We start from the raw sequence: 15,825 nt of genomic DNA, 5'->3' as shown, positions 1-15,825 counted from the left end.
ACTATTTATTTTATCTATGAAAAAAAGTCAGTTCTCCAATTTTTAATGTTAGAATTCAGTTTTCTACCTAGAATAACTGGCTCTTTCAGCGGTAATATTGGGATCAAAGACCCCATTGAGTAATTAAGCAAATAGTTCTGAATTTGAGAGGAGTTTTTTTGTATATGCTTGAACCATCTTATTTTGTTTTAGTTCTTTGTGTCAGAAATACTAGTTATCCTTATGTTGGGTTATCCTGTTCTCTCTTTCATGTCTACTGTCTTCTCTCTAGTTGCTTTTACTATATCCAGATTCTTTAATCACCGTTAACTCTAAGCATCTGTACATCTGTCACCTTATATATTTAATTTCCTATAAACACTAAATAAATGGCAATTAACTCCACAGAGGAGTTAGCGTTCATATCTACAATCTATTTCCTTAATTTCCCATATATTGTCATTAATAAAATTGGTGCTATTCAGTTAAAAAGTATATGTGCTCTTTAAGACATGCCACTCATACCCAGGTAATGTTTTTCACTTGGAGGCAAGTGATATACATGAACCATTCCAATAGGTAAGTTGATAGATAACTGGTGTAAATATATACAGAAAGATGATATGGTGAGCTATAGATTTCAATTACATACAAAAGAAAGTGGTAGAGACAAATATTTTAGGAGTTAATAATATGGAATTCAATTTGTGCTTAATTCAACAATTTAGCAGTCCCCAAATATCTGGATAATTTTTTTGCACATAATTTTATCTCTTGTAGAGCCTTCTTCTAATGTCTTCTCCATGTCTGTATATCTAAATCTTCATGACCTGGCAGCTGTGCACACTTTCTATAAAGCCTTCCCTGACAGCCCCATCTGAGGTAATCAGCCTTTCTTCTCATTTCCGTGTAAACTCATCACTGTTTTTCTTATGACATGGAATAAGAATGGGTAGATGTATTTTTAAAACTACAAACATGGACTTTAAAAAGCATTGGTTCAGTAAATGACAAGGTAAGTTGAGATTTACACAAGAGAATAAAAAGCTGCAGGGGGAACACTTCAGATATGATGAAGGTGACTAGAGAAGTTGATGAACAAAGGCATAGAAGCTGCAAGTCAGAAGGATGGGTCTCTAGAAACAAAGGATTCCTATTGAAAATGGCAGAAGGCAAATGTTAAAAAGTAGTTGGGGATCAGATGATCCAGGGCTGTACAGAGTGCTTCAGGGATGAAGAGTTTGGACTTCATTCTGAAAGCAACAGAAAGCCATCGAATGTACTGTTAAAGTAGGTATTTAGGAAGATGAATTTGGCAGCAGTATGTAAGACAGATGCAGAGAGATAATTAAAATGTGTATTTTAGTAAGGTAAGAGTAACAGGTACAGATTTTAAAGGTCCTAGTCAAGTGCATAACAGCATTAACAAAACCCTTAACTGTTCTCTTTTTCTACAATTCACTTTATTTTCTGGTGCTATGTCTCCATTCTACTTGCTGAAGAAAATTTAGTCTAGTCACTTCCAGGTAAAATAATTCCAATTCTGTGTTTTCTCATTGAAACGCCATCATTTCAGAAGGGGGTGGAAGGAATGAGGTGGATGTGAGAGATACTCATTTTAACCTTCTCCTCACTATGTTGGAACCTATTCGCAATGACACTCATCCCATCTGTCCTCTCAGACAAAGGGTGGATAGTAATTGGGAGCTCGGATTGTCCACACAATTCCTCTTTATGAGAAGTTCCCTCATTCTGACTGTGAAACCCCTTGCAGACCCCTATCTTAGGTAACTCTAGTTTCCAGAATTGGAGGACTACAAGAGTGTTCAGACACTATGCACACCACTCCAGCCATAAGGCACTAGGTTAATTCTCTCTAGCTGTGATCCACATGTGAGTCTCACTGCCAGTTTGACCTTTCAGCTTCTTTTCAATGATGGCAAGACTGTGAGGTAGAAAAAGGGGATTTCTCTTCCAGGTATGCTAGCTTCTGTCTTTCACCTCCGGATTTTCAGAACAACTGTCTAACTATTGGATACCCAAGCCTAACTAAAAAGATTTATTATATCCTCTCTCAGGATTCATCATACTCATGTTTAACCTATTTCTTTTTCTCTCCCAACCTCTCACCCCATTTCCTTCTTTTTCACCTTGAGTTTTGTTTATTTGTGCTTTAGTTTTTTTTCTTCTAGTATATTTAGGGGAGTTGTATGCGTAAAACTAAAGCTTTGAGTATAACCTCAACACAAAAGGGTTTTGAACTTAAGAATGAAGCATTTTCTAACTTCCGGCCAAGATGCAGGCATAGACAGACACACTTCATCTCCCTTCATAACTAAGAAAAAATGCAACTACCTCAAAACTAGAAACAACCATAAGTTCCAGAAAATCAAACTGCATGAAAGTCCAGCAAACAAAGATATAAAGAAGAAATACCCATCCAGAGAGGTGGGAGGGGTGGAGCCGGGGCAGGGAGGTGGGGTGGCTGCAGCAGCAGCAGCAGCAGCAGCAGTGGCAGCAGTGGCAGGCCGACGGAAAGCACAGTCATGTTTTAAAAAGTCAGGAGGGATACCTGTTGAGCCTTCCCAGCTCCTCACTAGACCTCGCAGCTCATGGTCCCAGCACCAGGGAAAATCAAGCCTCATTGCTTCTGACTGTGCAGACTGGTGGGGGTTGGGGAGGAGGCAGAAACTGCCAGTCTCAGCAAAGTCTGCTTGTTTAAAGGGTCTCCATGGTCCTAGAATGTCCGCACACCCACCCATTCTGGGAACGATGGCCTGAGCAGCAGCCAGAGGGGTGCCAGTCCAGTGTGGAAGTAGGAGAGGTGCCTGAAAAAGGGAGTACTGCGCAGGCAGCATTGTTCCCTCTCGAACCCCTCCTCCACATACAGTACCACAACATGGTGAAACAGGTCACCCTGTACTGATGAATCCCTAAGGCCTTGCCCTTACCACATAACAGGAGCGACAGCTCTACCTGGGATGCGGAGGCAAACAAACACAGGAGCCTGTCAGAATGAGGAGACAGGGAAGTATGGCCCCAAAAGGAGAATAGATCAAGGTTCCATTGGGAGAACTAAGCGACGAGGAGATAGCCAATCTAACAGATGAGGAGGTAGACAACCTAACAGATGCAGAATTTAAAATACTGGTGATAAAAATGTCCCAGGCTTGATAGATATGCTTGAGTACAGCAAATACATAAGAGAAGAAGTGAAGGCTATGCTAAGTGAAATGAAGGAAAATTCACGGAAAACCAGTGCTGAAGGGAAGAAAACAGGGGTTCAAATCAATGATTTGGAACCTAAGGAAGAAAAAAACAGTCAGCCAGTGCAGAATGAGGAAGCAAGAGTTAAAAAAATGAGGAAAGCTTCTCAAATTTTGCAAAAGAGATGGACATACAGGTCTGGGAAGCACGGAGGGTCCCAGGAGAGCTGGACCCAGAGGGACCACAACAGGATGCATTGTGACTGAGATGCCAAAAGTGAAAGATAAAGAGAGAGTCTTGGGGGCAGCCAGAGAGAGATGGAGAGTTACCTACATGGTTGTGCCTATAGGACTATCAGCTGATTTCTCAGAGGACACTTTGCAGGTGGAAGGGACTGGCAAGCAGTATTCAATGTGATGAAAGGCAACCTGCAACCAGGATTACTCTATCCAGCAAAGCTATCATTTGGAATGGAAGGGCAGATGAAGTGCTTCCCAGACAAGGTAAAGCTAAAAAATTTCATCATCCCAAGCCATTATTATATGAAATATCAAAAGGACTTACTTAGAAAAAGGAGATCAAAACTATGAACACTAAAATGACAACAAACTCACAACTATCAACAAGTGAATCTAAAAAATAACAACAAAATCCAACTAAGCAAACCAGAATAGGAACAGAATCAGAGGTATGGGGATCATTTGGAGGATTATCAGCTGGGAGGGGTAGGGGGAGAAATGGGGATATGGTGCAGGGATTAAGAAGCATAAACGGTTGGTACAAAAGAGATAGGGGGAAGTTAAGAATAATAGAGTAAAAGGTGAAGTCAAAGAACTTATGTGCGTGACCCATGGACATGAACTAAGGAGTATGGGATTGCTGGAGGGAAGCGGGGGTACTGGGCAGAGGACAGCAAAAGGAAAAAATTGTAACTACTGTAACAACATAATCAATAAAATATACTTAAAAAAAACAATCAAGCATTTTCTGCCTTTTTTGCCCCCTGGTTCTTTGGGCAGATCCACAGTGACCATGGGTGTCTCCTATCTAACTCTGATCTAGAGGGGGGTTCTTAGGGAACAAATGAATGACAGGTGGGATTAGGAATGGGCATGGGTAATCACATCAATTAGAACTTAAAAATTTTTACCACCACATAATTATGATTTCATCAAGTCCTAGACTTAGGTGGAAAAAAATATAAGAAAGAAAAATCCACTATATATAATTAGTGTTAAGATATGATGTAGATAAAATATTTTTAAAAAGTTTTAAGATTTTGAGCCTGAGTGAATGGGAAATAAAGGAAGTTGAGGGAATTTTTAGAAGAATGACAGAGACAAACTCATCGTTTATGTCCCATGTTTGATGTAACCGAACATGAATGAGAGCAACAGTTAGAGAATACACATTAATTTTATTAGTGATCTAAGATAAGCATAATTCTAGAGGATCAATTACCTTGATCCAACTCACTAAGAGTGGTTTGAAAGTGAGTGTGTCATTCATTTATTTACCTTGGGAATTATACTTAATAATGTCATTCTTAGTTGTCATTTTCACATAATTACGGTACCACTAAGGTGTGAGTTGGTGCTTGGTCATCAGTAGGATCAGCAAGTATTAGTAAACAGAATAACAATAAATAGATCCAGTAATAATTAGGGGCTATCCAACTGCTGAACAAGATGAACAGCTCCTCTTGGTTCTAGGACTATTTCTCTCTAAGATAACCCCCAGTAATCATTGGCAGCATCATGTTTCCTTCCCTAGAAGTCACAAGGACACACTGACAAATTCTACTATACTATTCATTTTCTACATTCTTTATCTGTCATTTAAAACCTCTATCATTTACTTATGACAGTTTTCAATTTCTTAAATTACTGCTAATCTTCCACAAGTTACATTTTAAATTGATGGCTTCCCTTTTAGGGAGGCGTGCTGGACCCCTGGTGAGACTTAGAAAGCACCCTCAAATTGCTAGCAATATGTTCATGAATCATCTTTTGGGTGACTTATTTCCTGTGATGATTTTGCAGATGGCTAATCTTATCCACTTTATGTTGATTCCTGTTAGTGCTAACCTCTAAGCATTATAATATCTGATTTTGTCCTTATTTTAGCTTATACTTTCCTTTTCGTTAACCTTTCTCCTTCCTTTCTAAAGTGCCATGTTTCTTGCATTTGTCAACATTTGTATAGGAAAATGGTGAGTACTGACTTTAGTTTAGAGTATATTGAGAATTTGACATATATTCCATATTCAGCTAATTAGAATAAGCATGTATTAATTGTCGAGATTTAAATAGGTCAATACATAATTACTTTCTCTTTCCTTCCTGAACAAAGCATTAAGACCCAGGAATTGGGCAGAGAGAGATACAAGTAATAGCTTTATTACTTCTTCCCAGGTGCTTAGAAGAGTGACTCGAACATATAGATACTCAATAAGTATTTGGACAAATGAATAAAAACAAGATTGAAAGACACAGCTTAATGTACAACTACATTGACTTCCTAATATATTTCTGGATTAAAGTAACCTATCCAGTTCTAGGAAGATCTGGACAACCCAAAACCTATTCTGTAGTGATGGAAAGGCTTCTTTCAATGGCAGTCTCCTCCAGGAAGCCTGTTCTAAGACAGCAAGAGAGAGCTTGCCTGGTAGGGCATCTCACCTTCCTCTCAAGGAAAAGAAGGGTGAGAAAGTTGAGAGAGGCCTGAATGTTATTCTCAGAGGAAATCTCCTCGTAGAACAGAAGACCATGAGATGGAATCTCTTTTATAACACTTCCAGCTTATGGCTCCTTTAAGTTATTGAAACTAACAGTTAAATGTATGAACAGACAAAACCTGCCTAGCCCCATGGAACAAAGGCATAAGAATGAGAAGAATTCTTTTCTAATTTTTTTTATTGTGGTAAAATACAGGTAACAAAATTGACCACATTAACCATCTTAAGTATATAGTTCAGTGGTATTAAGTACATAGAACATTAATTTTGTTGTGAAATTACCACCACCATCCATCTCCAGAACCCATTTCATCTTGCAAACCTGAAACTATATAGCCCTTAAATAATAACTCCATAACCTCTGATCTCCCAGGCCCTAGCAACCACCATTCTACTCTCTGTCTCAGTGAATTTGACTATGGCAGAGGGAGATTTTTAAAAAATAAGCACTATCACAAATAAATGCTGGATTGGAAGATGACAGATTTGCGGTCACCATAAGCTTCTTATTTAGAGGAAAGCCAAAACTAGGAAAAGTTGGGAGGACAACAGCCACTAGTTGGAAGTTATGTCACCCTATCATCAAAGCATGTTTACCCATCTAAAATTAGAAGTAAAAGAAACTGCCTTAGCCTGGTAGTGCAGTTGGTTAGAGAATCATCCCTATGCCAAGGTTGCGGGCTCCATTCCCAGTCAAGGCACCCACAGAAATCAACCACTGAATGCATGAATAGGCAGAACAACAAGTCCATGTTTCTCTCTCTCTAAAAAAATCAGTAAATTAAAAATTTGAAAGTAAAAGAAACTGATCATCTCAGAAATTTATTACTGACAATGTTCATACATGTTTGTTTCTGTTGATTCTTTTGTATTACAAAAAGCATAACAATTCTACAGTCACAGACTAAAGAGATTTTTATCCCCAAGAGATCATTTTTTCAACCCAAAGTGAATCAGTGGTCTATGTCAGCTGCTGTCTAGATAAGCTATGTTAAAACATTTGCAGAAAACAGAGCTGGTAGAGAGAGAGGAAATGAGCCAAGCAGGTTTCTCTTTCACTATTAGAGTTTGCAGGCATTCCTTGCTGAACAAGAATAGTTCCTGTCTTGTCTCAGAGTAATGGATACTTGAAACGCTTCCTCGCACATCCTTTCTCCCAAGTTATTCAAAATCGTGGTGAAGCTTAAGCCAACAAAAGGTGTCTAGTAAAGGGCACTCTGTGTGGGCTCTAATAAAGCAGGCATTTACGCTGCAAGAAGCATTGTCCCTTTGCTTTAGAAAAAACTGTGATTGCTTCGTTACCAATACACTGAGAAGAACAGATAACCCAGGCATTTGGGTTTTGGTTCATTTAACTGGAGATGAATTTTTTTCTGAATGCTTTCAGGGTCTTAAAGATATTTTATCCTTCCATAAGTTAGAATTGAGGGAGAGTCTTAGAGGTGGAAATCTCTGACAGACCAGCAGTTGAAGGACTGACTTTCCTGGGAAAATGCCAAATGACCCTACATCTCTCAGGCAATACTTGCACAGGTATTTAATCAGCTCTCCTGAGGTTTTTCTCCCCTCTTCTCAGAAGATTATATTACATTCGGCATTCCAAGAATCTTAAGAATAGGTACCTTGCTGAGGCAATGATGTAAAAAAATTTTTTGCATACAAAAAAAGCTGCTCCCATGAAATCTGCTCTTGCAGATCACCCATGATGTCAAAAAAATATTTGTCTCACTGGTGGCCCTTAAAGATAGTTCTTATATTCTTCTCTAGAAAGATACGCTATTTAAACAGAAACCAGTGCTTTATACCTTGAACACTAACTAACCTGGGACAATAATAAGAGTTCTTACCCAAGACCTACTTTAGGCAGACTTAAGCTGAATTTGCACTTTCTCTGCTCTTAGATGCAGGTTCTGTTCTCTTCCTGGAGGGTGATGCTCTGTTTGCCTTTTTGCTATTTCTCAGGATGAGGAGGGAGGAGAGAGCATAAGATAATGAAGGCCCCACTGGGTTAGCTTCCTTCTGTCCATTACCTCATTTACTTCCCCAGTCTTTGGATCTGCTTATTGTTCTTTGAGTTGTTCTTAGGAAAACTCTAGAAAGCTTCAAGGGAACTGACCTGGTTGATCCCACCAACTGATTTGCAATGCCAGAATTTCAGAAATCTCTGAAGACAAATTTTCTTAATAAGCATTTTCTTTTCTATAAAAATACTGACACATTTTGTACAATTGCCCTTCAGAAAAAGGTTACTTCACTGTTAATGGACTTTTAAAGTTGATCTGCAATTCAGCTAAATAAATAAGTGGTGATAGAATGCAGGCTCAAACACACTACTCTTGTATTAAATTTATGCATTGAAAAATCTGACTTATAGAATGATGGTCCTTGCATTTATGTGGTCTAAGCTAAGACCAAAAATCATAAGTAAATTGAAGTAATTCATTGATAACATTATTTCAACTGCAAAAGTATTTTCTAGACTTAGGCCTACTTTCCTTTTACATTTTAAAAGTCTCCATTTAATGTGGTTATTACACTCAAAATGCTTGGGTAGGTGAGTGGCAATTGCTTTCTGCTGACCTTTGTGGAGGAGCTGACCGTAGCTCCAGTGAGGTGGAGTAAGCATGGGACTTTCAGTAAAAAAAAATGGCTTTTAAATTTGGCCCGTCTATATCATTTCGGTGAATATTAGTTTCTTTATTTCTAAAGTGAGGTAAGTAATATCTACATCTCAGTAGATGATTCAAGAATTAAATGGTATGGTACTTGGAAAAGGAGTTAGTTTACTACCTAATCAAATCCAATAAATATTATATCTGACAATGATTTGGGAGTAAGTTTTTCTGCTCTAGAGCCAGCTCTGCCACTTCTTCACAGCATAACCCTGGAATAGCTATTTAAACCTGTTTAAGCCTCAGTTTCCTCATCTGCATAATGGTAACACAGAAATGAGATATTGTTACATAAAATGTTTTGATCCATGTTAAGCTCATGATAGGTTTTTATTTAAAAAGCAACTTTATTGATATATAACTCATATACTATACAATTCACTCATTACAGTGTAAAATTCAGTGATTTCTAGTATATAACAGATAAGTGCAAGCATCAAAATGGTCAATTTTAGAACATTTCCCTCACCTCAAAAAGAAACCCTGCAGTCCTTAGTTATCACACCTCTGTTTCCCTTTCACTGATCCCCAGTTCTAAGCAACCCACAATCTACTTTGCATCTCCATAGATTTTCCTGTTCTGGACATTTCATATAAGTAGAATCATATACTATATGATTGTCCGTGTCTCTGTGTTCTTCATTTTGAATAATTTTATCAAGATCCATCCATGTTATAGCATATATAAGTACTTTAGTCTTTTTTTTTCTGGATGAATAACATTCCATTGTCTAGATGTAGCACATTTGTTTATCCATTCTCCATGTATCCATTCAAATGGATTCACATTTGGTTGTTTCCACCTTTTGGCTATGAGGAATAATAGTACTCTAAACATTTATGTAAAAGGTTTTGTGTAAACAGGTTTTCGCATGTCTTGACTATATACCTACAAGTGGGATTGCAAGGATGGTAACTACGTTTAACAGGTAAAATAACTGTTAGAATGTTTTCCAAAAAGGCTGTACCATTTTACATTCTCGTGGACAATGTTCAAGGTTTCCAGCTTCTCCACATCTTTGCCACCAATTGTTATCTGATTTTTTTATTTTAGTCATGCTGGTAGATGTAATGTGAAATCTCATTTTGTACTCTTAATTCGCATTACCTGGATGATTAATGATATTGAACATCTTTTCATGTGCTTATTGGGCATTCTTCCCTGAAGAAATGTCAGTTCAGATACTTTGTCCATTTAAAAAATTTGGTTGTTTTATTGTTATTGAATTGTAAGAGTTCTTTATATATTCTGAATACAAGTCTTTTGTCAGATATATACTTTGGAAGTATACTCTTTCACTCTGTTGCTTGTCTTTTTGCTTTCTTGATAAAGACCATTGAAGCACAAAAGTTTTAATTTTGATAAAGCCCAATTGATCTATTTCTTCTTTTGTTGCTCATGTTTTTGGTGTCATATATAAGAATGCTTTGCCAAATCCAAGGTCATGTAGTATCATCCTATATTTTCTTCTAAGAGTCTTATAGTTTTAGATCTTACACTTAGGGTTTTTATCTATTTTGATTTAATTTTCGTACAACTGTATTCTTTTCCATATGATTACCTTGTTTTCCCAGCACCATTGTTGAAAAGATGCTTTTCCCATTGGATGATCTTGGCACCTTTGTTGAAAATCAATTGACAATTGATGTATGAGTTTATTTCTACTCCGTTAATCTACATGTGTACTCTTCTATTAGTACCACACTGGCTCAGTTAATGTTGCTTTGTAGTAAGTTTTGAAATTGTGAATTGTGAGTCCTTCTACTCTGTTCTTTTTTTCTTTTCCCTCAAGATTGTTTTACTATTCTGGGTCCCTTGTAATTCCATATGATATTCAGAATTAACTTGTCAATTTCTACAAAGATGTAAATTGGGATTCTGATTGGAATTGTATTGGATCTTTAAATCAATTTGAAGAATATTATCATCTTAACAATATTAAGTCTTCTGATCCATGAACACAGGATGTTTTTCCAATTATTTGTCTTTAATTTATTTCAACATTTTGTAGTTTTCAAAGTATCACCTTTGTGTGTCTTTTGTTAATTTCATTTTATGATCTTATTATAAATGGAATTGCTTTCTTAATTTAATTTTCAGATAGCTTATTTCAACTGTATAGAGATACGGCTGATCTTTATAATAGATCTCATATCCTGAAACCTTGCAGGACAGTTTAGTATCTACTAATAGATTCATTAGGACTTCATATTACAAGATCATATCAAATGTGAATATAGGTAGCACTTCTGTTTTTCAAATCTAAATGTTTTAATATCTTTTTCTTGCCTAATTGCTCTGTTAAGAACCTCAAGTACAGAGTGAGAGCAGACACCCTGGTCTTATTACTGACATAGGGGGAAAATATCCAGTCTTTCACCATTATGTATGATGTTAGCTGTGTATTTTTTATATACAGTCTTTATTATTTTGAGAAACATTCGTTTTATTTCTAGTTTATCAAGTTTATTTTATTTTATTTTTTTATTTAAAACTTGTTTTTTACCATGAAAGAATGTTGGATTTTGTCAAATATTTTTCTGCATCTGGTGAGATGATCATGTGCTTTTTAAAATTCTATTGATATTATGTATCATGCCAGTTAATGTTCAGATGTTGAACCAACCTCACATCCTTGAGTCATGGTGTATAATTCTTTTTATATACTGCTGTATTCAGTTTACTAGTATTTGGTTGAGGATATCTGTGTTCATATTCATAAAGTATATTGGTCTTTAGTTTTATTTTCTTGTGATGTCTTTATCTGGTTTTGGTATCAGGGTAATACCGACCTCATAAGATGAGTTGGAAAGTTTTCCTTTTCTAGTTTCTGGAAGAGTTTGTGGATAAAGGTATTCATTGTTTAAATGTTTGTTTGAATTCAGTAGTGGGACTATCTGGGGCTGAGATTTTGTTCGTGGGTTGTTTCTGATTACCAATTCAATCCCTTCATTTTTTGTAGATTTATTCAGGTTGTCTATTTTTTGGCAGTTTTAGTAGTTCATATTTTTAAAAAACATTGTCCATTTCTCTTAGTTTAAATTGTCAGTATACCGTTGTTTGTGGTGTTGCTTTATGGTTCTCTAAAAACATTGTATAAAGTGAGTAACAATGTCCTCTCTTTCATTTCTGATTATAGTAATTTGGGTCTTCTCTCTTTTTCCCTTGGTTTATCTACCTAAATGTTTGTCAATTATGTTGATCTTTTCAAAGAACCAGTTTTTGGTTTCACTAATTTTCTCTATTATTTTTCTATTCTATATTTCATTAATTTATGTTTTAATCTTTAGTATTTCCTGCTTCTTTTAGGTTTTATTTGCTCTTCTTTTACCAGTGTCTTAAGGTGAGAGTTACGGTTATTGATTTGAGGTATTTTTTAAAATATGTGCATTTACAACTATAACTTTCTTTCTAAGCTCTGCTTTAGCTTTTGTCTTCATTTTCATTAATCTCAAAGTGTTTTCTGTTTTTCCTTGTGATTTTTCCTTTGATCTACTGGTTATTTAGGAGTGTGTTGTTTAATTTCCACATATTTATAAGTTTACCAAAATTTTTTCTGCAGTTGCTTTTATTGTGGTTGCAGAACATACTTTATATTATTTTTATTCTTTATAATTTACTATGTCTGTTTTATGGCCTAGCATATAGTTTATCTTGGAGAATGTGCCATGTGTACTTGAGAAGAATGTATATTGGGTGGAGTTTTCTATAGATGTCTATTAAGTATAGTGTTGTCCACATCTTCTATTTCCTTGTTGGTCTTCTGCCTAACTGTTCTATCCATTATTGAAAGTGAGATATTAATGTCTCCAGTAATTGTTGTGTTTCCTACTTTTCCCTTCAATTATGTCAGTTTTTGCTTCATGTATTTTGGGTCTTTGTTTAAGATACACAAGTGAGGTCTGTCCAGAAGGTATCCAGCCACGTAATATGAAAAATAAGGACATTTACTGAAGACACAAGATACAAAAAAAACATTGTATATAGGACAATGATGCTTCAGTCCCTTTCAAAGTAGCACCTTGGGACCTCACATAGTTCTCAAAGCTACCATAAGCTGCCCCATCTTACTTTCCTAAATGTCATTGACGATCTGAAATATCTTCCCTTTCAAAGGTGATTTTACTTTTGGGAGAAGCCAGAAGTCACAGGGCACCAAATATGGGCCATAAGAGGGCTGAGTTACCTGGGTGATTTGATGTTTCACCAAAAAACTCTTCATGAGATGTGATGCATGAGTGGGCGTGCTATTGTGCTGAAGCTGCCGATCACCAGTAACCCATAGCTGCGGACTTCTGAATCATCCGAATAGTTTCAGCAAGGGAATGTTCAAGCTTAATGCAAAAATTTGATGCAGATTTATTGCTCTACTTGCTCAATCATTTTGAATGTGATGGTCACACAGTATACTTGCTCACTCAACTGCATCTACTGCCACAATGACTAGTACAGTGAAGTTGTCATTGTTCACACATGCACATTCTAGTCCACTCTCTTTGGCTGCCAGGTTACATTGATGTCACACAAACAGTTCTCATTATGTTAACGACAGCTGGACTTTTACCAGACAGACCTCATGTATGTGTGTGTATGATTGATGTATCTTCCTGATACATATATATGTAGTCATTATAAAATGGCTGCATTTATCTCCAGAAATATTGTTTTTATTTTAAAGTTCATTTTGTTTTCTATTAGTATAGCCACTCCATCTTTTTTGTGATTGCTGTTTGCATGATATATCTTTTCCATTCTTTTACTTATGTTTGTATCTTTGAGTCTAAAGTATATCTCCTGTAGACATTATATAGATTGATCTTGTTTTTAAAAATTGTGCTTAATAGTCTCTGTGTTTGATTGGATTATTTAATCCATTCACATTTAATGTTATTGTTGATATACTCTTAGTTGAACTTATGTCTGACATTTTTCTTTTTGTTGTTTCTGTCCCATGTCTTTTCCTCTATCTTTTCTGTGCTGCTTCCTTTTATAACAAATGAATATTTTCTAGAGTAGCCCTTTAATTTTTAATGATTTTATCACTATATATTTTAGTGATTTTGGTGGTTGCTCTAGAGTTTACCATATACATCTTAATTTATAAAATGACACTGGGTTTTTGTAGGACTCTATTTCTCTCTTTCTTTGACCATACCCAGATGTTAAATTCTAGTAACCGATTATTTATTGCTCTAGTATTTTCAACAATGTTCTGAGGCATAATAATTTAGCTAGTATCTTGAATTTCCTCTTAATTGCCTTTGATAATAATCTCTACTATTCTTGAGAGCTCTTTAGGTTTAAATTTATCCATGCTTTTTTTGTGCTTGAAGGCAATACATTTGGGGAGAGATTGAGAGCTATGGGTTTTACAGCTGCTTCTTCCTCCAGGCAAAATTTCTAAACCAGGGTTCTGGAGCTGGAAATGAGGATAAAGGTAACTTTCTCTCTGATTACTGCTGTTCTAGGAGCTGAATGCTTGGTATACTATGAGGTGTGGGGAGGGGCAGCAGCCTGAGGTTCTCTTGGTTTATCTCTCCAAGCATTCAACCATGAGGTGGGTAAAGGGTTATCATGGCCCCAGTACTCTCAGTGAGCTATGTCCAAGGCAGAGCCTCCATCTCATGAGTCTGAGCTGTGCAGAGGAAGAGAGCCTCCACTTTTTAACCATTAGGGGCAGGATGAGAAATACCGAGGTCCTATTCTTCCAGGGAAGAAAACCCTTCTGTTGGGACCTGGAGGAAATGCCCCAGACTCTCAACTTTCTTATGAAATTTTCATAGATTTTATTGAATGAATGTTTTCTTTATTTGCTCTTTGCCCTTAGGACAATTTGAAGAGGCTTTAAGTGGTTGTATTTTTATGGTAGTATTTAATAAAGGTCAGTTAGCCTTTCTCTTACCTCTGTTTCCTCATAAAAGACCAAAAAAAAAAAAAAAAAAAAAAAACACGTCCTGAAAGCCTGTTCTAGCCAATAATTTTTATTTTTGTGTTTTGTAGTCATTAATTGCCTTAAAAACTTCTTTAATCACACCTTATTTTTGGTGATGCAATGAAGAATCAGCTTCTCATATACCAAATAGAATCACAAGACACTAAACACATGAGGAGAAGAAATAATTTTATACCATCTTTTTCCCATGGTCCAGAATCTTCACTATCCTCTTAGCTTTCATATTTTACTCAGTTCCTGAGGGTATTTCTAAATAAATAATAACTCAGTATTGCTCCTGGGTTCTCTCAAGAGCAATATTGGTAAGTTATTTATTCATAAAGACATATTCACAAGAATCTTTGTGAACTGCAATAACATTTCATAAGCACCTTTTGCCTACTCCACTATCAGATTTACCCCCAATATTATAATTAGTACAACTCCTTCCCCACCATTCAGGGACTTTGTTGACATTATAGCAACATATCAAAGTTTATACTTTGATGACTCATAGACATGGACAACGGGGTGGGATATGACTGTGGGAGAAGAAGTGGGTTGGGTGGGGGGAGCAATGGGAGGAAAATGGAACAATTGTAATTGAAAAACAATTTTAAAAAAGTTTGTACTTTGGTGTATTCAGGCCCCTGATACAATTTTCCTGCACTCTAGTTTAGTGGTTTTGAGACCTTGTATCTGCTTTTTGCATAAGCATAGGGTTCTATTATTATGGGATTAAGCCATAACCCTGAGAAACAGTGTAGCACATATAAAAACACGTCAGGGGCATTCTGTATTGAGGGCTTCTTCTTGCGCCTCCAAGCACTTTAAAGTCTAGAGGAGCTCAAACTAGGCTGTTGTGATTATTACCTTTCTCACTTTCATATCTGTGTTAGTTCAGAATATCATGAAAACTAACTGGTTTATGGACTGGTGAATCTTATTTACCATAAGGTTACAATTCAAGGGTCCATTATGACTGAAAATGGGGAAAAACATAGAAACTAGAATTATGTACTGCTCAGAAAACAAATGTGATTCAGAGAATAAAAATGAGAAAGAAAAGTCATGACAGAAGAGAGAAAGAAAACACTACATCAGCTAGCGTGTTAAAATTAAAAACAAAAACCTCCAAATATGCACAATAAATTGTAAAATATTGCAATGCAATACCTCTTGCCAGATCAAAATGGAACTCCTTGTTATACTGAAGATGGCAGAGAAGTATGTGGAAGCTACACTAACCTCCTCTCTGGACCAGTCTGGAATTACAACTAAATTGTAGAGAAATCAT

Source organism: Furipterus horrens, unplaced genomic scaffold (genome assembly GCF_987537825.1).
Source record: "Furipterus horrens unplaced genomic scaffold, mFurHor1.1.pri manual_scaffold_8, whole genome shotgun sequence".
Taxonomy (NCBI): domain Eukaryota; kingdom Metazoa; phylum Chordata; class Mammalia; order Chiroptera; family Furipteridae; genus Furipterus; species Furipterus horrens.
This window is presented reverse-complemented; position numbering follows the sequence as displayed.